The sequence below is a fragment of the Desmodus rotundus genome, chromosome 10 (assembly GCF_022682495.2).
Source record: "Desmodus rotundus isolate HL8 chromosome 10, HLdesRot8A.1, whole genome shotgun sequence".
Lineage (NCBI taxonomy): Eukaryota > Metazoa > Chordata > Mammalia > Chiroptera > Phyllostomidae > Desmodus > Desmodus rotundus.
The window spans coordinates 53,816,466-53,840,332 of NC_071396.1; the positions used below are offsets into that span (position 1 = coordinate 53,816,466).

Here is a 23,867-nt window from a genome sequence, read left to right on the forward strand (position 1 = left end):
GTGGCAAGGGGTGTCCGCGCGGGAGGTACCCGCCCCAACCCCTTGCCCCAGCTCCCCGCATCCAGAGGGCGTGGGGCCGGGGCCGGGACCGGGACCGAGCCTCCTACCTTGTGCAGCATATACTATGATTTTTGTGACTCGGGGAAAGGTGGTGCTGTGTTGCTTTAGGGTTTCGGGAGGTAACTTTTGCGCCCCCACAGGTGACAGTGCTTGCCAGCTTCTGACGGGGGCGGAGGCTGCAGCAGCCCCACCTAGTCCCTGCCACGGCGCCCGTCCGCAGCTACTCTCTCCTCAGGCCACTCGGATTCCGACGGCGGCCGCCTGGCTCTGACATCTTCTAGTGGGTTGGGGAAGCGCGTGCCGGAAGCCGGCCGCCGCCATCTTGGTACAGGACGCTGACGCCAGCCCGGCCGCGCGGCCACCATCTTGGGAAAGGCTCTCGGTCGGGGCTTGGGCAGTCACCCATCCTCGGTCCTGAACGGGCTCGCTGCCCGGTGTTGTCATACACGAAAGGAGAGAACTAGGCCTTTAGCAAGCTGCCTTTCCTGAGAAGATCTACAAGGCTCTCCTCTAGACGATTCTAGGCCGCCATCTTGGCAAAGGAAGAGACGCTCGCTGCCTCAGAAAAGAGGGAACCAAAACCTGTGCTAACGTAGAACCCTCTGCCAGTAGAATTTTTATGAAGGGCGCTGAGTAACTCAATGGTTAACAAACCCCCGGACTGATCCAGAGGAGGTGACTTTTCTTTTCCTTTCACTTGGTTCATGTCAGCTACAGGGAGGCCCTTGCCTTCAGTGTTCATAGACGACAATAAATGTGAACTTACTGCAGAGCATGACTTTTGCCTACTAGCCCATTTTTCCACCTTCCAAGTCTCAAGTACTAGAATCAGATCTCTTCCGTGGATCGGGTTCCAAAACCACCAACAATATCATGGGGGAATATCAAGACCCAAACTTACAATAAATAATGTTATGCATGTTTTAAAAGGCAGTTAAATAACTCATGCTAATTTAAATACCCTTCTAAATATGCTTAAATGTTACACTAGGAATTGTTTAAATACTTCACATATATAAATATATAATATATAAAGGAACCCTAAGTTATCTAACTGATCCCCAAACCACAACCCAATTTCTAGTTGAATCCCTGCTTTAAGAATATGCCTTATCTGTTCAATTCTAGGACGTAGATACTCTGCTTTTTTAATAATATCCAATTTTACCAGAGTTCCCAATTAACTTTTTCCCCAGTCATTTTTTTTCTGTAGGTCCAGAAGACCATCTTTAAATTGAAGAAGACTCACATTATTTTTAAATTCAAAATTGCCATTGAAAACACTTTCAATTGAGTGAAATTTTCCTGATTTTTCAGTGGTCTAAATGTACCTGTTAATTTTTTAATTTGATCGAAAACAGTTCTTGTTCTTTAGTCCTTCATTTTCACTTGAAAACATGCATAAAGTGCAAATTAACCCAGTGTCTGTTTTTCAGAGTTATAATTCTTACGCTCCATGGTTCACATTTATTGACTGCCCCTCTCTCATCATCTCTTTTTGCTGACAACAGCTTAATAGATAGATATTATTCTGAAGTTTCATGAAAATCAGAGGAAACCGAGGCCTACAGAGAATGATGCTTATCCAAGGACATATGCTGATCCTCAGTGTGGAAGGTAGAATATACGATATTAAAGAGGTTTTTCTTCACTGACCTCATCATTCCCATGACAGAGTATATAAATCCTATGATAGGCTTGCAATAAGTGTGTATGGAATGTAGTTCAAGAAATGAAATTCACTGTACCAGAAAGAATGTGAAATTAAACATTGAATAATAACAGCAATTCTCACAATAGGTAGTAAACTTCCTAACTTCTGTTGGTTCTAACTTACAGCTTCTGTCTGTTGGGCGCTATTGAAAGCGTTTTATACACACCATCATACAGACAATTACTAATCTGTAACCCTGGGAAGCTACAGTTACTGCAAGAAAATAAATAGGATGAGTCCCCATCTGAGAGGGAATATAGCTGTCTCAGAAGTAGAGGTGGGAGTAACAGTGAGACATCCAAACTCCATCAGGGCAAGGACCTGATCTGTTCATTGTTGTATGTCCCACTCTGAGAATAGAGGCCAGTGCATAGTAGGTGCTCAGCAAATATTTTACAGAGGTATAATAAGACAGTCAATGAGACATATCACTTTTCTTAGGTGGTTGTGAAGGCCAAATGAGTTAATGAAAAGTACACAAGTATTACTCAAGATGTTCATTTTTATCATCTTGTGTTTAAACACCTGAGTGCTCCCATTCTACAGAAACAAAAAAACAAAACAAAACATGAAAAAAAATAAGACCCATTATTATGTATTTTCATAGTCTCCTGTAGTTTGGTAGTACCTTACAATGACAGTTTATTATCTGCGGACTCGTTTATTAAGTTTCTGTCTTCTCCGTTAGAACATGAGCTCTGCAAAGGCAGGCCCTGTGTTTCTTTTTCACCACTACAGTGTCTGGCAGAAGTGAGGCCTGTTTGAGTGTGGTTGGTGGGGTAACAATATGGGTGTAATAATTTATAGTTTTAATTTGAACATTTCACCAAAATGTCATAATGGTGTGCTTGAGTGTGCTATTGTTATGTTACAGAATTACATGCTTTTGATTTTGTAATAAAAGATTTTGTAATAAAACCGATATTATTTGTGCTGGACCCTGTATATCACTATTGCATAGAATGTGCTCAGTGAATGTTTGTTGAATGAATGAATGACTTAATGAATGGGTGGATGGAAAGGGTCTGAGACTCTATCCTAAGGCCAATAAAACCTTAAATCTAAATAATAACCAAACCACATATACTATGCAAGTGAGTTCTTCCATTCTGTTCACATTTTATTATTTCCATTCCCATTAAAATAATCCAAGCCTCACTGCCAGATTACTCCCCTAAAACATAAAATCATGTCATGTTCCTACTCAGGTAACTAATCGTGGTGTCTGTACACAATAAGGGGCCAAAGTTGCCAACAAGTTATTGCTGTTCATGTTCTGGGAAATACTGAAGCTATGCTAAATGGGAGAGAGAGGGAGCAGTTATTGTAGTTAAGATTGGAATTTGACATCATATCTGAAGTGTAAATAGCAGATTTTAAATTCTGCCTATGTGACCCTGGACAATCGTTTAACTTCTATGGGCCTGGATAGTTAGAAGCACATGGAATGGAATTTGGGTTTAATGTATAGAAATCCTTCAATGAATGGTATTTCCATATATGTAATAAAAATGAGGCATTGAAAAGACTAGGAAAATGCATCAAATGTTAAGTCTGCAGGTTATAGAATTATACTTTAATATGATTTTAAAAATTTATGTTAAAAGAAGTAACTACAATAATTCCCTCTTCTATTGTATACAGCTCCCCAACTTCCATTCTGTATTTACGACTATCTTTTGCCTGCTCCCAGCTGATGCTGTTGGACTGGTATTTAATTAAATTAAAAGTCAGTTAAAGCAAGAGAATCAAAAAATAATCATACTCGCAAATTCTAAACTTTAAAACCTAAAACCTAGAATTGAACATTTCTTTCCTAATCCATGGATGAAGGCCTGAAGCCTCTGTGAGCCCACTGACTGGAGTGAGATGTCTTTGTTCATGTGTAAATACTGTACAGCGTTGTGGCCAAGAGCCAGACTGGCTGGGTCACCTCCACCTCTGTAAGGAATGCAACATCGGGCCACCTGACAGTCTGTGCCTCAGCTTCCATCATTTGTAAAAGGGGGTGATAATAGTACTAACTCCAGTTATTCTAAAGATGAAACAAGTTAAATATATGTGAAGTGCTCAACCTAATGCCTGAAATCAACTAAGTGTTTAATCATCATTAGCAATTATTAATATTCAGTATTACTATTTCTCTTATTTAAAAAAAACTGGAGCAAGAATTTTAAAGTACTTACAAAACAAGAGTGTAGATTTCTAAGTTTTTATGATTCGTCGCCCCTGCCCTCGCCCCAATCTCCTACAGTTGTCTTATACCCACCTCATCCGCAAGGAATTGTTTACAGGGCAGTTTTTCATTTAGATTCTGTAGAACAGCAGCTATTGCTTTTTTAAAATCATACTTCATTATTTTACTTAATACTTACTTAAGTAATTACAATAACAAGCACAAATTGAATAAACACATTTGAGGGGAGAAAAATATATAGAACTATTGGTAAGCATACAGCTTCACAGGTGGGAGAAGACATGTATAGAGTATAAGAACTAAACCTGGGTCCAGTGTTCAGCACACCCTGGGCATCACTTGGTATGTTTTCCAGGGAGCATGGAGAACTTAGATTAGTTGAGATGAACACAATTAGTTAGTAGCTTTGGTGAAGAGAGAGCCAGTTTATACCACATTCACTCACACATTTCCTTTTATATAAGGACACCTCCTTTGTGACTTATTTTTCTATAGCCCCTAATTCCTTGTCATGGTTCTAGTTTTATTTATTATCTTTCTATCTCCCCCTACACATACTTTATGATGCTAAATGTAAATTGGAATCAAGTAAATTTTTATCATGTTTGTATAATTAATCATTTTGAATGGGGTAGTTCATTGAATATGTTAGTTTTATATTAAACCAACACAAGAAGCTTTTGTGGGTTGTCAAAACTGATTTTAAAAAATGTTCCTGCACCTATCATAGCTGTAAGATGCCTTTTAAAACTAACACCAGGACTTTAGGAAATACTTCTGTTCTTGTTTAACTCTAGGTAAGAGGTCCAAGGGAACCCAGCTGAGCTTTGAATGCCCCATCTTTCTCTGCTTCAATATTTGCATTTGATACCAGACATGCCTATTATAAACAATTCACACATGGTACAGCAAGTCCTTAATCATAATGAATTCCACTTTGGTACTTCTCTTTGTAATTGGAATTATCACCACATAAACTGGGAAATGCTAAATTGTTACCAGCATCCCTGGTGTCTTGATGCTTCTCGTGATACTCTCAATGACTTCATCAGAACAATCTAAAATACCACATTTGTGCTCATATGCATGAAATGCTCTATGGGTGTCCTGTGAAGTCTATATTCTCTATGCTGGCAGAACTTAGTTTAAGCAATACCTGATTCAAGGATAAGGTAAATATCAGCAGATGAAAAAGGTAAGTTTTGCAATAAGCAGGAACCTAATGTTTTTAGTGTTTGGAGACATTTAGAGCAGGCACACTGAATAATTGTAGCTAGTATTACGTACTTTGTTTTCATTTGTGGCATTTGTGGCTGGCCATTATGTCATTAGCTTTCTTCCTCTTCTGATTTAATCTCCTTTTCTGTCCCTTGTTCTCTGGTAGAGATTGTTTTAATCTGCTCAATTTGTAGGTGTAATCTATCAGCTCATTTTTGAGAACCTATATTTTCATTTTTGTGCTTACATCCTATTTATTAGGTCACGCTGTTTTCTTTTTTGTTTGTTTGTTTTTAAAGCTAAATTAGAAATAGTGGAGTTTAAAAGATCAAAACATCCTCAGTATGGGATCCTTGAACAAGATATGAATGTACTTTTGAAAGGCACTGGTGTGTTCCTGACATCAAATTTTTAAAACTGTAACAAATGCCAAATCAAGATATGAATGTACTTTATATAAGAAATGTTTTTTTGTAGTTTGAAATCAACCATGGTGGAGTATTTACAGAAATTGCAAAACACAACAAATCAGGCATGATTTATTTTGTTGATTGTCCCAACTTAAGATAGTGTTAGGAGAAATTTTTTTTCTTTTGATTTTATTTATTTATTTTTAGAGAGAGATAGGAGAGAGAAAGAGAGGGAGAGAAACATCCGTATGAGAGAGAAAGAGTGGGGACCCATATGAGAGGCCCCCACTGAACTGGCGACACAGGCACTGACCTGACTGGGAATTGAACTGGCAACCTTTTGCTTCATGGGACAAAGCTCCAACCAACTGAGCCACACCAGTCAGGGTTGCGATGGAAGAAATTTTAATAATGAAGATTAAATGTAAAAGTGTATGTTTACGAATAACACAAAACATTGAGGGAATGTTTTTCCCAGTACTTGAAAACTATTATCTGATCAGTGAAGAAGTTGCTCCCTTCATTGAAAAATGAGTGTAGCCCATCCTATACCTCCATTGTTTCACTTTCGTCTCCTTGAAAATACGTTGGGACTGCCCTCCTCCTGAGAGTTGAATGATCTATAAAAGATCATTCCACGTAGACCATGGAGCCTGTGTGGGGGCTGAGAGAGGAAGCAAAGAGAGCAATGAGGAGGCAGGGGCATTGGTTTGGGGAAAGAGGAGACTTGTACTAGGGTGGTGGCAGTGAAGGTGGGAAGCTATGGTGAGACAGGGGAAGCATTCTGGAGACTAAAGGAAGGCACAACAGCCATTCAGCAGCTCTATGGACTTCTAGGAACTGCCATGCTAAAGGAAAGACACCTGGCAAATACTAAGAAAGCTCAATGGTTGAAGGAAGTGAGTGCAAGGAAGCTGTACCTGTGAAACAGAGTGAGGAGCAGCAATGTCAAAGGAGGTGAGGAAACATTGGCAGTATTAGAGTTTAAGTAAATATCTTTAAAATGCATTGAGAAAGGTGGGCTTCATTGCCTTGCAGTGGAGGGGGAAGGGGGGTTCTCTGAATACCAGTACCATGCCATAATTGGAACTCATGTACTTAGAAGTTTTTCTACTCATCTAGAAATTTGCTTGAAATTTTTGCCTACATCAAAGGATTGTTTATTCATCCCAATACCTTGATCCTAACCTGATCTAAGAAGATACTTTTTTTTTTTTTAGCATTTTCCCATTTTAATTTTGAAACTCGCCCTCACTCAATCACCCTGTGCTACACAGACAGTGCTGCCTCTTTTTAGGCTTCTCTTGACCTTTTTTTGCAGTTTTTCCTTGCCATGTCATACAGAAGGGCACCATCATAAGCCAGACATTGTATTGCCTACTAGTTATCAGAAAGCTCCTGGTTACCCTGCTTCCTCCCTTACAACCTACAACCTATATCCCACATTGCAGCATAAACGTTTGCAAGGCACATCATTAAATTTTACAGAATTTTAAAAACAGTAAATGTTTCATAAAAATAAGAATAACCACTCACCATTCATTGCCCTTTCAACTCCAGTGACCAGAGAAAGGACAAATTCTCAACTAAACTGCTACTAACGACCGACACTTTCAGGATTCAGTTTGGATGTATCAATTTGGTTCCCTTTGGTCTTCTGATAATTAGCTATTTTATTCATGGTTTCAATTAATTACGGAATCTTTATTAATAGTAGGGACTTGCCCAACTAATTTTCTCTCCCATATATTTATTCCTTCAGCAAAATATAATTCCTTCAACAAAATAGCAACTATTACATTAGGCCCCACTGTAAGGCTGTGGGAACATAAGATGATTAAGATACAATCTCTACTCTGGAGGAAATGCATACAGATATAGTAACAAGTCATTATCATTTCATACATATACACCAAGAAATCGTCGGGTGTTTAAGGAGAAGGAATAGGTGTGGGTATGGAGATAATAAGGGGGTTCCTAGGAGGTGAGCATGACTGATTTGAATTATAGAGGGTCTCCTCCAGGTAATTTTGGTAATTTCTCATGGAAATAATACTTAGAAAGAAAGCTTGTCATTAGTATTCTATCAGAACATTTTTTTTGGCGGGTGGTAGGATTTAAAAGAAACCAAACTACTAAAACACAGAGATTATCGATGCATTTAAAAGATGAGAGGAAGTTCAGGCAGGCTGGATCCGGGGTCTCAGATGATATCAGAAGGACTTGGGCTCTGTTGCTTAGCTTTACTTTCCTGTTTTGGCTTTATTCTTGGGGAGGCTATCTCTGCCTGGTGGCCCATAGCACCTGGATTTAAAACATCCTACCAGCTGATTAACTTCAGAGGAAGAGAGGGTTTCCTTCCCCTACCCAATGATATTAGTGGGTGTCCCTAGGAAAGGTTACACTGGCTTAGTTGGGTCACATGCTCAATCCTAAACCAGTAACTATGACCAGGAGATGTAAGCAATATGTAGTGTGATAAGGAAAGCCTAGGTCAAGTGCTCACCACTGACATCTAAGAGGTGGATAAAAATCAAAGAGGAGTGGAGGGAAGGAAGGAGGGGAGAAGGGGAGAGAGAAGATGCCTTCCTTCACACACAAATAACTGGACATTTAAATTAAAATAGGAGAAAGTGGATGCTGGGCATATAGAAAACAACAGATGCCCGTTACAATAGCTCCTTATCAGAATATTAATGGTGACAAAAACATCATATTTTACAATATTAAGGAGGTTACTCATGACCTAAAATGTTTGTCAGCAAGGGAATGAACCTTGAAATCAAGTATAGTTGTTGCAAGTCCTGCTAGTTTCCCTTCCTGATTTTAATGGGAAAAGAATATGGATTTTTACTTAAAAAATTTCAAGTAGTACACAAATAAATTAACTGTTGCTTTACAGAGATAGTACTTCTCCTTAACTGGGCTCTTTTCAGTGCTTAAGCTAGTTTTATGCTCTTTCACAGAAGGAACTTGTCTCTCTTGACTGTGACTCCAACAGACGTGATGGGGGAGAGAAGGCTGCTGTGAGCCTCTGCTTCTTTTGCTCCTTCTGTCTGGACAAGCTGAATGTCATGCAAATTTCTCCAGCCTGGGCACTGGGCAGGCAGGAAGCCAGAACCAGTAATAGAAGCAGGAGGCACTCCATGAATACTTGCTGATTAATTTTAGCTCCATAGGCCTGATGGGTTTTCCATCCCTATAATTACCATCAGCAAATAGTTATTGAATGATGTCCAGCATATTTTTATTCCTCTTTCCTTGCTCCTGATTTTCATTTTCTATTTTACTTCTCAGTGATTTCATCACATGTGTTTCTGTTCATCAGGACAAACAGTCTCCTTGATCAGCTTCTAAATGCTCAATTTTATTCCACCTACCTATAGATACCATCTATACTAGATACATCTATCTATCTATCTACCTATTTTTATTTATTTTTATTATGAATAGTTAAAGTCCTGTCTGGAATTAGTGAGGGAATAAATGGTGAAAAAGAAGAGAAAGAAATAGTTATTGAATGGCTATTCTGTTAGCACTTTCCACAAATGCTTTACAAGGTAATCTTTTTATTATTATTATTATTATTATTATTAAAATAATGCTTACTAGGGCTGTGAATCCTGACAGGGCCACTCTATAGGGTGAATGGAGAGCACTGAGGAGTGAGGGTGTGAGTTATGAACATGACAAATGGGGACTATTGTACAGAAGGGAGATGGGGGCTCCCAAGAAAACTGGTTATCTGAGTGTGGATGGCCTTGGGAGAACAAGGCCACTTTAGATACCACTTCTGTCTTAAAAAAAGTTTTTTTAAAAAATAATACATGCTTTAAAAATACATTCTTATTTTAAAAAATGCAAACACAAGAAGGCATTATATAAAGTAAAAAGTAAAAACTCTCCCCCCCCAGAATCCCGTTTTGCAGATTAACTATTTTTAAGAGTTGGTATGTGTACTTCCAGAACTTTTATGTGTATTTATGTATGCATGCATGCACATATATGCAGTTAAAGAAAACAAAAATGGGATTTTACTATGCACATCTTTCAACTTTATTCATTACATGTGTTGGGGACATCTTTTCATGTCAACATTTTCAGGTAAGAGTACTATTTTCTATTGTTTGGCTATGTTAAAACTTATGTAACCTTCATTTGTTGAAAATATTTAAATTGTTTCCAAATTTTCACTATTGTTAGCCATGCTGCAATGAATATTCTTGCATGTATATCTTTGCACTATTGTGAAGGTATTTCTGTAGCATCGAAATGCTCAGGCAAATGTAATTCATGACAATCAGTAAGCACCCAAATGGGCCACATTAATGAGCTCATTAAAAAAAAAAAAAGGCTTGTCCATTGCCAGCTCATTTTCTTCTTTCACCTTCCTTTAGGCATTTTAGAAAAATTCAATTAGAGCAGAAGTCATGGATGGCTATGCAGAACAGGCTTCTACCTGAAGATCCCTTGTGTCTTGCTTATGGTCCCAGTTTGCTGAATCCATCCTTATATTAACTGTAGTATAAATTCAAGAGGATTGGTTTACATATGAACTGGGAAGCATCACCTGCAAGGAATTACTTAGGGACCCACAATGCTTTTGATGGACAACCTCCCTCCTATGATGTCCTTGATCATGACCATATGGAGGGTAGATATTGTTTTTTGCCTGCAACACATCCACTCTCCACACATGGTACCAGAACCTCAATTTTTGTTTGGAAAACTGTCCTTTTCCAAACTTCAGTCCATGAGTGTGCAGTGGGATTAACCCACCCCAAAACCTGTGGAGGAGCCAGTCCTGGCCTATTACGTTGTTCAGAGATGGGCACATGACACTTTATTCTAGACCTGAGACAATTCGGAAACTTGACCTTTTTCAACAGTAATAACTAAGCTGTTTGGAGCAGCTGTATTCTACTACTCAGAGCCTCTATCAAAATGAGGTTGACCTCTACCCCCCACCAAAAAAAAAGCAAAGAGATCTGGAGATAGAGAGATTCCCAATTATATAATTTGAATGTCTAGATCCTGAAGCTAGGGCTACACCTAGATTTGATTATTGCAAATTCTGATAAGTAAATTTTGTTTGTTTGTGGTGGCCAGTTGTTGTTAGCTCTTTAATACTTGCACCTGAAAGGCTCGTGACATAAGAAGTAAAGGCCTAAAACATGAGGTGCTGCTCCTTCTGGAGGAGAGAGGCAACTAAAGTTATCAGCCATCTAGGGTGACCCCAAAAGAAGGAGAAGCCGGAGAGAGACCTTACCTGCTTTACAAGGTTGCGTAGAGTTTCCTGTTAATGATTAACTAGGTGAGATGGTCAGACTCCTGTATTTAAAATACACCCACTTAAATGACAATATCAACCTTCAGTTAATTCACTCATTCCAGCTACTTCTGCCTCAGATTTTCATTGTTATTAATGTAGAAATTTCATCTCTAGTTTAGGCTATGCCTTAAAGAAAAAACAAGTGAACAAAAACAAAACAAAACTGGTAATCCTCCCAAAGAAATGTCTTATCTGGTTTCTCTTTAGGGAGCCTAAATGGTTACTCTACTTTCCATATCAATCCAGCCTTATATTTTATTGCTTTGTTTATAGTCAATTTCATAATACATTAACTTAAACACAATACCTATAAATATGGTCTAGTGAAGTATGTATTAAAATTATTTTAATATCTTATTATTATTGGTGTTTTTGAAACCCAATCCTGATAGTTGAAGGAAAAACTCCACTAATATGAAAAATCAATCCCTTGGTTGAATTAAATTCACAATTCTTGTACAAATATTGCTACTGTGTTACATACGTTTACTCTATACTTCTCATTTGTAGCAGGGGGAATAGGTGTGGTGGTGGATAGGGATATCATTAGTTGGATTCAGTAAACATTTATTTAGTTATTAATAGCTCCAGCTCAGTCTGAAATAGACTTAAGACTCTACCTCTTGGTAGACATATGTCTTTAGGCAAGTTACTTAACCTCTCTGAATCTTAGTTCCCTTGTTGGAAAAATAAAGATAATAATAGTGTTTGCTTCGTAAGGTCCTCACACAGATTAAATAAGCTATTCTATGGAAAGCATTTTGCACAGTTTCTGGCAATTTGTAAGTGGTCTTATGTTACATGATTATTGTTGTCACTAAGCCCTGTGCAAGGGACTGGCAATGTAAGGAAACCAACAAATCATCTTCATCCCTGCAGAAAGTAAGATGTGTGTGAAGACACACTCCACACTAGCTTTCTTCAAACCAAACCACTCTCCCCTCCTGCCATGCATTGTAAAGCAAGGTTTATTGAGCACCTGCTGGGAATTCTGTAAAAGAAATTCAGCCACTAGCTGGAAATTTTCACTGTATGATTTACCAGGTTCCTCACAGCTTTGGGGGTCTCATAACTCTATATACCACACCAGTTACATATTGCTGTGGGATTTGATCCTTATGAAACCCAAGAGAACCATAGATTTTCCACATCCGCTGAGCATGCTCAAATAAGGATATTTAAAAGCACAGAAGTTGATCACATGCTCATTAGCCAGCAAAATTCTAGAGCCAAAAGAAATAAAAGCCCAGAGAAGTGGAATGATTTGTCTGAAGTCTCACTGATTTGCCAAGGAACCAAAGTGAGCATGCAAGCTTTCCTAACACACTGAACAGAGTGATGTATATATATCTTCAGACGTCAGCATTTACCTTTTATGAATTTATTGCTGGCCATGCATCAACCCACAAAATCATTTGTTTAGTTATATCAATGGCACCAAAAATCCCTTTCATGTCACCATCAAAATTTGTATAACAGAGTGGATAAAACGTTGAGCGAGGGGACAGGAGACTGGGTATCGGTTTTGGGTATTGGACCCTTTCCTGTACTACTCTACCTTCCAATTACTTGATCTGGGGAACTGCATTTTCCTCTTGTGGACTCTCTTTCTCTGCTCAGGGCTCTGGACTTTCACTGCCTATCTCTTTTAACACACACAGAAGTAATTATGTTCCTCTTGTTCTCTCTCCTTCCTACTGGATGCCTACATGCAAGGCACTGGAGATAGAGATAAATAAGGTAGGCTCCTGTACTGAAGGCTCTCCCAGTGAAAAGGAGATGGGAACACAGATGTGATGCAAAAAAAAAAAAATGCAATAAGAGGTGCACAGTGTGTACCAGGAGCTCCAGAGGTCAGAGGGTGAAGGCGAGAATCTGGGAAGGTTCTGGAGGAAGCAGGTCAAAACTTCAAGGATGAGCAAGAGTTGGTGGTGGGCAGATAGATCTAGTTTGAGGCTTGAGCGATGGTCATGCAGAAAAGAAGAACAGTGCTAACAGAAGTGGCTTGGACTAGGGCACCACTAGAAGGAACACAGACTCTGATGCTTCTACTGTGATCTTGATGGTTACTCAGTTTCCCTGTCTATTAAATAGGCATCATGATTGGCTTCCCTCTGAGGGCTATTGTAAGGATTCAGTGAGATTATGTATGCTAATCTCGGCACTGTACTCGACACTAATAGTAGTAGTTAATAGTTACAATAATAATAATAATAGTGTTACCACTTTACTATCCCCAACAACATATTGTTATACCTGTTTCTTTGTCTCCTCTCCCTCTTATAAGGACATGACCATATTCATATTTTGCTATTAAATATATTCTGTTTATAAATACTTTCAGTAACACCCAAGTATTTAAAGCACTATGATAGAAAAAAGTGGACATTTCATACAATACCTTCAAGAGATCAGACATATCATTAATTATAATGGTTTCCTCTAGATCAGTATCTCAAGTGGGGGTGATTTTTGCCCCAGGGAGCATTTGGCAATACCTGGAGACCTTGTCGGTTGTCACAGATGAAAGGGTCTAGTCTCATTGGCATCTAGTGGGTAGAGGTGAGGAATGGTCCTAAACACCCCCCAGTGTGCCGGACAGCCTCTCACAACAAAGAACTGCCTAGCCCAAAGTGCCCCTGGCCTAGATGTAACCCACACACCACTTACCTTCAGTAATCATCAGAAAACACATTCAAACAATAATCCTAAATATCCTAAATTCAGCTGCAAAAGTGGATACTTCAGACAGTTTACATATTTTAACATCTCCTCTGAAAACAAAGGACCTTCAGAGCCCCTGGTAGTATCACTTAAACCTTTCTTGCTACCAAAATAGTGGAATTAAAAAAAAATCATTTTACCCTCATGGATAACTAAGAATAACACCTTTGTAGATGCTGATTTTAATGAAATTCAGCAAAAAAACAAAAAAAGAGACTCGATTGGCCCTCCTTTGGGAGTCTCTTTTTCAGGCAGCAGTTGTGTGATTCCATTGCCACCCCAAGTTGGCTCCCGCAGCCGCTGGGGGGCTAAGCGCCCTTTGAGTTCTCATGGTCTTCCAAACACTCCTGACAGAGATGGGCCAACGACAGGGGTGCTTAGAAGGATTTGTGTGTTCATGCTTTTCAAATGAGATTTGCTCCACGTATTGGCTTTTCTCAATTGCAACTGTCTCAATTGTGAATGGGTCTCATCCTTTCTCCCTCCCTCCCTCTCTCCCTCCCTCCCTCCCTTCCTCCCTCCCTCCCTTCCTTCCTTCCTCCTTCCAGAAGCAGCACAATGGTGAAGAGTATGAGCTCTGGGGCAAACCTGCCTGGGTTTGAATCTGGCTCTGCCACTCGCTATCTATGTGACTTTGACATGCTTTTTAACTTTTGTGTGCCTCAGATTCCTTACCTATAAAATGAGGGAAGACAACAGTACCTGCCTCATACAACTGTTGGAGATTTAAATGAGTTCTTATATAGAAAGCCCTTAGAACATAACCTGGCACATATACGCAATGAATAAATATTGTTTCTCTTACTACTTTTTCTTATTTGCTCTTATAATGCGTTCATTTGCTCATAGGATACTCTAAAGTAGACATTAGGTATGATGAGGACTTGGTCAAAGGGACATGTCATTGCAGGGCATGCAACACAGCTACAGCCAGGACCAGCTGCAGGCCAAGGGAGGGAGTGGCTGAGGTGGTATTTATTGCTCATTCAGTTCTCCTTCTTGGTTAGACAACCAAGAGCTTGTTCTTCCTTTCCCCTCATCTTTCTCTTGCTTTTTCTCCCAAGTATGAAATTTCACCAAAGTCTTCCCTGCCTTGACCCTCATAGTGTTTTATTTGGCCACTCCTTATAGGTTGGTTTCCAACTGAGCTGTCCATCAAATAATTTGGGAATTTGTTTAAAGTACAGATACTGGGATACCACCTCAAACCTACTGAGCCACTCTCTAAGGGTTGAGCCCAGGGATCTTAATTTTCATCTTCACGTGAGAGGCGGCATAGTGTAGTATTAAAGAACTTGACGAGCCAGACTGCTGAGGCTATTTGCTAGCTGTGTGACTTTGGACAAATTATTTAACTCTGTGTCTCACTGCCCTCGTTTGTAAAATGAAGATTATAAGAGTCCTTATCTCATAAGGTTGTTGTGAGAATGCCCGAGAGAATGCCTTTTAAACTATTCCTGGAATTTATAAACATTAAGTAAATGTTAACTGTTCCTTTTCTCTTTCCCTTTCCTTTTATCTTCTCACCTAAAATCCCTTCCTTCATTATTGTCTTCTCTCCTTCCAAAATCCATGCATTGGCCATCTACTTAGGGCAAGGCTTTGAGAAATCAGGGATGAATTAGATGTGATTCTAGTCTTCTTTGGGGTTATAGTCTAATGGGGAAAATTGACACACAAATACTATAACAAAGTGTTCCAGGTTCTCTGCTCTGATATATATACACACACAGAACATTAATGTAAAAGTTTTCTTATAAAAGATAAGGAGGTGAGAAAAAAAAAACCCAAAATTCCAAAGGAGAAGGGACTCTGGCATCCAGAGTTAGACTAGAGATGTAATGAATCCATTCCATGTAACAAACATTTTCAGAAGTACCAACTATATACCAAACACAGGTCAGTCACAGTGCCTTTTTGAAACTGTTTTCCTTTAGAGAGTTGCAGCTTCATTGTTAACTTGATGTTTTAAAACGTTATTAATCCAGAATAGCAAAATAATCTTAAAGAAGAAGAATAAAGTTGGGGGACTCACAACTCCTGATTTCAAAACTTGCTACAAAGCTACAACAATCAAGATATTGCACTACGGGCATTAAGGATAGATAAGCAGAGCAATGAACAGAACTGAGAGTCCAGAAACCCACCTGTCTATAGCCATTTAATTTTTTGTCAAGAATGTCAAGACTATTCAAAGAAAGAACAATCTTTTCAACAAATGGTGCTGGGACAACTGGATAGCCATATGCAAAAGAATGAAGTTGGAACCTTGCCTCACATCATGTGCAAAAAATCACTTGAAATGGATCAAAGAGTTAAATGTATGAGGTAAAACTATGAGACACTTAGTAGAAAACATAAGTGTAAATCTCTGTAACCTTGGATTAGGCAGTGGTTTCTTAGATAATGACATCAAAAGCACAAGCAAACAAGGAAAAAATTGATAACCTGGACTATATCAAAATGAAAACTTTTCCATTTCAAAGGACATTAGGAAGAAAATGAAAAAGTCCATAGAATGAAATATTTGCAAGTTACACATATGATAAGGGTATTGATCCAGAATATACAGAGAACTTTCACAACTTGATAATAAAAGACAACCTTATCTTTTAAAGATGAAATGGGGAAAGTTACTTGAATAGACAGTTCTCTAAAAAAGACATACGAATGGCCAATAAGCACATGAAAAGCTGCTCAACATCTTATTCATTAGGAAATTCACTAATACATGAGGTATCACTTCATACCCACGAGGATGGCTGTAATAAAAACAATGGAAAATAATGAGCGTTGGTAAGGATATGGAGAAATGAGAACTCTTATACATTGCTGATAGTTACAAAATGGTGCAGCCACTGTGGCAGTTCCTCAAAAAGTGAAGCATAGAAATTCCATTCCTGGGTATCTACCCAGGAGAAATAAAGACAGGTGTCCACACAAATACTTCCATGTGAATGTTTATAACACCATGATTCACAACAACCAAAAAGTAGAAACAACCTAAATGTCCATAAGCTGATGAATGGATAAACAAAATGTGGTATGGGCATGCAATAGAATATCATGCAGCCACAAAAAGGATTAAAGTACTGATGGGTACACGCTACAACATATACATATAATGACAACACATAATGACAAATGGAGGAAGACAGGCACAAAAGGCCACATATTGTACAATTCCATTTATGTGAAATGTCCAGAATAGGCAAACCCATAGATACCAAAGTCAATTACTGGTTGCCAGGGGGTTGGGGAAGAAAAGAAATTGGAGTGACGGCTAAAAAGCACGGAGCTTATTTTTGGCGTGATGGAAATGCTCTGGAATTAGATCGTGGTGGTGGTTGTACACAAGTATACTAAAATTATACTAAAGTCCACTGAATTGTACTTTTTAAAATGGTGAAGTTTGTGTCAATATATTGACATATTACTATGTGTCAATATTGACATATATTACTATATGTAGTAATATATACATATAGAAATATATGTCAATATGTCTATATGTATATATTACTACATATAGTAATATATGTCAATATTAATAATAAAAAGAAAAATTTTACTAAAAACCAACATATGCTTTCTATTTTCTTTGGAATGGTGTTAAATTGATATAAATCAGCTAAAATAACAAGGCACTAGAGTTTTGCCATTAATATTTGTTTTATAAAAAAACACATGTTCCATTCTAGGTGAGAAGTAAAAGTTCATGCAGATTATGATCAAGAATAGTCAGGGGTAAGGGTAGGCCCTAGGTTTAAAAAACTTGGTTGTCAAGACGCCTCTAATTTTTAAACTCCCATGTGATAATTCGCATCTGCTCATCAAAGCGGCACTCTGAAAAAAAACCCCAGTTTTCATTAAAACTTTATGGTACACCAATCAGCAGGTCAAATCCTGCCTCACAGGTACAGGTTAGTAGTCATTTTGAGAACTGAACAGCCCTTCCAGGGCACGGAACAGTCGTCAGTCTGGGGGCGCCCTGGGCTCAGGCGCCTTATTGCGTCCTTGCAGCGCTGCCTGCAGAGAAGATCCGCGGAGCAGTACTTGCTCTCCTTTCCTTCCACGCGCTTGCTGTGTCCTGTCGCCTGCTGTGGGCGGAGCAGCCGTGTCAGTGGACGGAGGATTTGACTGGCTCGTGGGAATATAATTCATAAACCATACGAACTTTGTCTCGCTTATTAAAGTGTATGTTTTCCTTCAGTTCTGCTCTCTTTTATAGGAGTTCCACAGCTAAGACACTGCCCTCCGTGAACTCCTGAGCACACCTGGGCACATGTAACATTTCTGACCTTTAAGGAGGACCCAAGGTCTACACCGTGAGAGGTTAGGGTTTTCAGTGTTTGCTGTGACAAATTCTGTTCTTACCATTTCACTCCAGATACGACTTAAAAAAAAAAAAAAGTTATGTGAATGCGATCTCTCTCTTTCAAAATCCCAATTTGTGTCGTACTTACCCTTCTCCTTGTAATGATGTGAGATGACACGATGCCCACGTGATTAAGACCACGTGAGGTACTCAGAATGCGGCAAAATTTAAAACTTATGAATTGTTTATTTCTGGAACTTTCCATGTGATATTTTCAGACTGCAGTTGACCGTGGGTAACTGAAACTGCGGAAAGCAAATTAGAAACGAAAGCTCAAGTTGAACTATGTGCTTCTGCCTCCTCCATAGCTCAGTTCAAACCTGGAAACCTGGCAGGTACTGAAGCAGAACAAACTCTCTGGATGGCACTTCCGCTACACAGACCCCAAAGTGCCAAACATCTACCCCTGAGAAAGAAATTCTGCTTCTGAGAATATGTCCTACCTCGTTAACCATGAGATGCAATGTGTGATAATAAAAAATTAGTGACCACCTTAATATCAATCAATAGAAGAATGGCTAAATAATATTGCATCCATAAGATGGAATGCTGCCATCGAAAATCATGGTTTTCTAATTACCAGGGAAAATGCTCATAATAAAATAATAAATGCATATATATTATTATTTATACTCACTAATATATATTTATTATCTTATACTTAGTAGTAGTATGTACTTATTTATATATAGATATATGTACGCATAAATTGTATGTGTATATAAAATACATATAGTAATACTCTTTTAAATATATCTTTATGTAGTTCATGCTATTGTGTTAGATTGTATTTTCTAAAATATATTAATTTATGCTAAATTACATCATGGAAAAGGCTTGCAAATATTAACCATGGCTATCTCTGGCCAGTGGATGATAGTTGTTTTCTTCAACCTACTTTTCTGTACTTTTCTACTTTTTCCAGTGAAGAGATAATACTTTTATGAGGAGGAAAGCTTCATAATGCATGTTATTTTAAGGAAAGATGCTTAAAGATGGTACCCTTTACTTCATAGCCTGACTCCTCAGCAAGGTTCCACCCTGTTTGGGAGTGTGAGCATTTATATGCAACCACTAAAAATACATCTCCACTTTGAATTTGTAAGTGACTCTGAATTCCACTTACGAACTCCCAGTTAACCACCAGATAAACATGTCCTGAGTTCAATCATCTGCAATGTGACTTGAGGAGAGATGTGGGGAGGAGAGAGGAAGTTTTAGTCTTTGTGGCTTCATGGGCTGTACTGTCTGGCGTCCCGTTAGGGGAAAAGACAGAAAAGGTTCAGATGTGGTTTAGGACAGCAGGGCAGGGACTGTGGCTCTGGAGCTCCCAGGAGCTCAGGTAGACCACAGCTTCCTCATGTAGTCATTTGCACTTCGTGATTTTCAACAGGAGGGCTCAGAACCCCCCAGAGAGAAGACTGAAATCCTGCTCACCAATCCCATGCAAACTATGAAACAAGGGTGCTTCAGATACAGGTCAGATTATAGAGGAGCAGGTGCCTCCGGGGCAGAAGGAAACGGAAGCACAGCGGTAATTCCAGTAACAAAGGTTGGCCTTCATGGAGAATGCGGTAGTCTCTCAGCTGACACCAGGACTTGTCCTGATTCAGGCATCCCAAGGGCACATTTGCAGCCTTGTAGAAAGGTACAGTGGGTGGGATTTGGAAGAATGATAATCCTTTAAAAGTAGTTATCACAATGGGACTCAAACAGCTTTACAGTGGGCCCGTAGGCTCAGCGCACTGCAGCAATTGAGTCCTCTTGGCTTGGAGTCACAGTTAGATTAGCTGGTCACAAAGATGACTCTCCCAGAGGTGGTAGTGGTTAGCAGCAGAGACGATGGGGGCAGAGTTTCTTCAACCTTGGAGACAGTGCACCTGTGAAACTGTCAGGGTCTGCTGTGGCTACTTCAAGGCTTGGCTCACCACCCTCCAGTGAGAAAGCCCTTCCGGGATTCACTAGCACCTGCGGCTGAGCTAATTTGCTGTGGGACTCCTAGCTGCACATAACCCCAAGCATTCTCCTTTCATCTTGCTTAGTGGGGAACAGGGCTTCCAGCTTGGCAATGTGCTACTCCGAATTCACCAGCATTGGGCCTGCAGGATTTCGGGTGGTGGTCACCTAATACCACAGTGATGGGGACAGACTAATAGTCCCAAGGGGCATTGTTGTGGCAGCATCAGAGCTCAGGTTTGTGGATTCCCACCACAAAGGGGACACTCCACGGAACTAGGAGTCCTTCACCAGAGACAGAGTTTATTTCTGGAGGCCTCTCCCTCAATGGATCTTCTCAATCTGTCCACAGCATGTTCAGCAACCTCCCCTCAACTGTTGCATTCTCTGCCCCATATTTATTCTTTTCTTTCTCCCAAACTTAAGCCATCCATAATGACAGAGAAGTGAGCGGATATAGAAAACCACCAAAAATGACAAATGATCGACAGTAGTGGAGTTAGAGTTTCTCTTCTAAAGGAGGAGGCCTGGGGTCCGCCTTCATGGAAGGGAATCAGGCTACTGTGAAATTCTTTCATCATGACAGGCCTTTGGAGGGAGAGTTCAGGCAGGGGAGCTTCCTGGAATCTACTAATGATCCCCCAAAGACAACTGAACTGACTCAGTTAACTCTGATGGTGCTGATGATGTAACTAATAGCCCCTAAGCTTATGCTGCCTGCACTTCGGAGTTTTATTCAACACATCCTTTTGAGGTAGGTAGAGTAGAAATGATCATCCTTAAGTCACAGCAAAGATCCTGAGGAGTAGGGAGGGCCACTCACTTGCCCTAGTCTCTCAGCTGGTAATGGGTGGAACCAGGACTAATCAGATAACATCATCTCATGCAGGCCAGAAGGCCCTGTGTCCAAGAAAAGGGTGTTTTCCTTGGCCCTATGGTTATGTTGAAATATTGAGTTGTGAGGGACTTATAGCTCGGGTAAATTATCTGGTCTTTTTGCCTCTCTCTTTCTCTCATACCCCATATCCAATCCTTCAGAAAATCCTGATTTCACGTGCAGAATACATGCTAAAGATGGCCACCACTACACCTGACCCAAGTCTTCACCATCTCTCATTTAGACAATTGCTGCAACTTCCTGACTTGCCCTCTACAGTATGTTCTTCACATTCCAGCCAGAGGGACCTCCTTAAAACTAAGATAGATCCTGGCAGTCCCCGCCTTAAAACCCTCCATATCTTCCCATCTCACTCAGAGTCAAAGCCAAAGTCCACACCCTGGGCCTAGGCTGCCTTGCTGGCCACCTCTCCCCATGATGCTCAGTTTCTCTTTGTTCCAGCCACACTGGTATTCTTGCTGTTCTTCAAACTTGCCAAATACCTTCTTACATCAAGGCCTTGCTTCCTGCTGCTTCCCTGCCTGAAGTCCCCCAGATATCCCCGTACCTTGTCCTTTATTCAGATCTCTGTTCAAATGTCACTTCCTCAGAGAAGCCCCCCACCCCACCACACTCTATCTAAAACAGCCCCCCCTCTGCAGGTGCTTTCTCTCCCCTCACTTTGTTATCATTTTCTTCATAGCACTTTCCACCTCACACATTATATTTGTATTTTGAAAAGCACTGTCTGGCTCTCTTATCTAGATGTAAGCACCATATAAATTTTGTTTTGTTCACTGCTAGCTATGTCCTCATTGCCTAGAGTACTGCCTGCACTTATTTGCTGAATAAATGAAACTAAGAAACTCAGAGCAACACCTTTCTTTTTAGGTAAGTCCACCCCCCTACACAAATGTTTTCTTCCTTTTCAATTTAAACTACCCAGCACATGACATCAGTCCCGTGATTGTTTATTTTTCTGATGCAGTCACCTCTGGGTGACCTTTAGCATGGCACTTGACTTCCTTCGAACTCACTTTACCCAGCTGTCGAATGGGAATAAAAATACCACCCATCCTGACACTTTCATGAATTAGCCTCTGAAAAGTCTCATTATGAAGTTATAGCTGAAGCCATAGGAGGGTGTGAGCTGTTCTCTGTTTCTCTCTATTCTTGCACAGAGTAGGCATTCATTAAGTGCTTATCAAAGTTAATATCTGTGGGACATCAGCTGCACCTTCTTCTGCTGTAGTCATAGCGGAAGCTGGCTCCCTTTCTGGGCAAATGCTCTGAGAGCACCAGAGGAATGAAGTCTGTTAGAAGGGACACAGATTCCTTTCTCCAGAAGAAGCCAACTGCCCAATGCTTAATAAAGAAGTAGCTACTGCTGATGTGCTGTTTGCTTTGAATACGAAGCAGGGAATGTCAGAAGAGAAAAACTCAGATCAGAGGATTTTTTCCTCTCGGGATAACTTTTTTTCAGATTGACCCTCATTAATCCCCTGACTCTCCTAATTTTGGTGAATTTCCCGGTTCAGCTCAGAGCCACTGAATCAGCAGATATTCTCAGAGTCAGACCCCAGGAGAATCTCATATGTGAAATAAAGGCTGGCGCCAGGGACTTTCTGATGCTCCACCAGGATTTGCAAAATAGATGAGTTCAGGAATATTCACACTTAGCAATTTGCTTCTGTCCTCACCTCTTTCCCTTTCCTTCTCCCCCTATATTCCTTTCTGACTATTTTTTCTTTCTCCTTCATTCATGCATTTTATGGTTCTGCAGGGCCTGGCCGATTACTGACTCTCCCACATCCAGTGATCTTGGTACTGAAGATCTAAGTTTTCTCCTTTTCTCTGCCATTTAAAGAAATGCGTTGTAATTTCCCCAGCAGAAGTGAAAGTGATTAGGTCTGCTTAGATGTCTGTACAGGCAAGAGAATGATGGTCCCAGGAGCAAGAGAAAAGGAAGAGGGGACTTTTGAGGGGCTGTGAGCAAACCTCACACACGTCCGACCACCCAGGGAAAGGAAATGAAAACTTGTGTTCCAGGCCAATTTTGCCATTGGTTATAATTCTTTGTCATCAGGAGGGTGCCAGAAAAATTTTTTTTCGTTTTGATTTTTATACATTAATTTTAATAACTTGGACTTCCTCCTCTGCCTGAGGAGGAGCTATACACGGAGGAACAATTTATAGTTACTTTGAAGATGAATAAAACATTAACATATCTTTTGTTTCCCCTAAAATACAATACCTAAATTAGCACTGTGCTCTCATTACCACCCCACACATGCATTTAGATTGTAAATAAGCCCAGTTTTGAGCACATTCGTAAGGCTTGAGCAAGTGTGAGGCGTCTTAGGCGGCCATGTTGATACTTATGAAGGTGACCTTCAGAAATGTCCCATTTCAAGAACATCCAGAGCAGAACCAATAATCTTGGCTTTGGCCCCAGTCAGAAGGTTTTCATCTAGTGCATTTGGTCCTAATCATGGCAGAATCTTTCAGGTGGATTTGTTTTCAGAAAACTTGCTGGACACATCGTCAAATGGCAGAAGTTGCAAAAGTGTCATCATTTTACAATATGTATCTGTGGATTTTAGGCCTAGAAACTGTTGCCTTTTTTATCCCTTTAGCTGGCTTCTGCAGAGTAGCAGCAGGTTAAATTGCTGCCATGGTGGCAAGGATCATTTTATGGTATATTTGTAATTGTTCTAAAAAAAAAAAAGTAACATGAGATCAAAGTTACCAGAATTAAAGGTGATGCTTTGCTTAAGAGGGAGAAAAGATGAACACTTCACTCAGAACGTAAGAAGAAACTGTCTCTGTGATTGTCTTTGTTGAATGAATATAGTCAAGGTCTTTACCCATACTATATGGCTCCACAGAATGTTAGTTTCTTTAGATTTTGATCATAGCTCCCACAATATCACTGGTTTGTATTAATCTTATAGAAACTAGGTTTTTATTCATGATATTTTCCTCTTTCCTTGGGTTGGTA

At 39.8% G+C, this 23,867-nt stretch overlaps 1 protein-coding gene across 1 annotated transcript in view; it reads right to left on the reverse strand.

Moving 5' to 3' along the window:
- The window catches only part of NR3C1 (nuclear receptor subfamily 3 group C member 1), a 109,341-nt gene extending 109,037 nt beyond the window's left edge, over positions 1 to 304 (reverse strand). The window contains exon 1 of the mRNA XM_045183883.2: positions 108 to 304. The gene's annotated coding sequence lies outside the window, so the exon portion shown is untranslated. The remainder of the gene's footprint in view (positions 1 to 107) is intronic.
- Between the last annotated feature and the right edge of the window lie 23,563 nt (positions 305 to 23,867).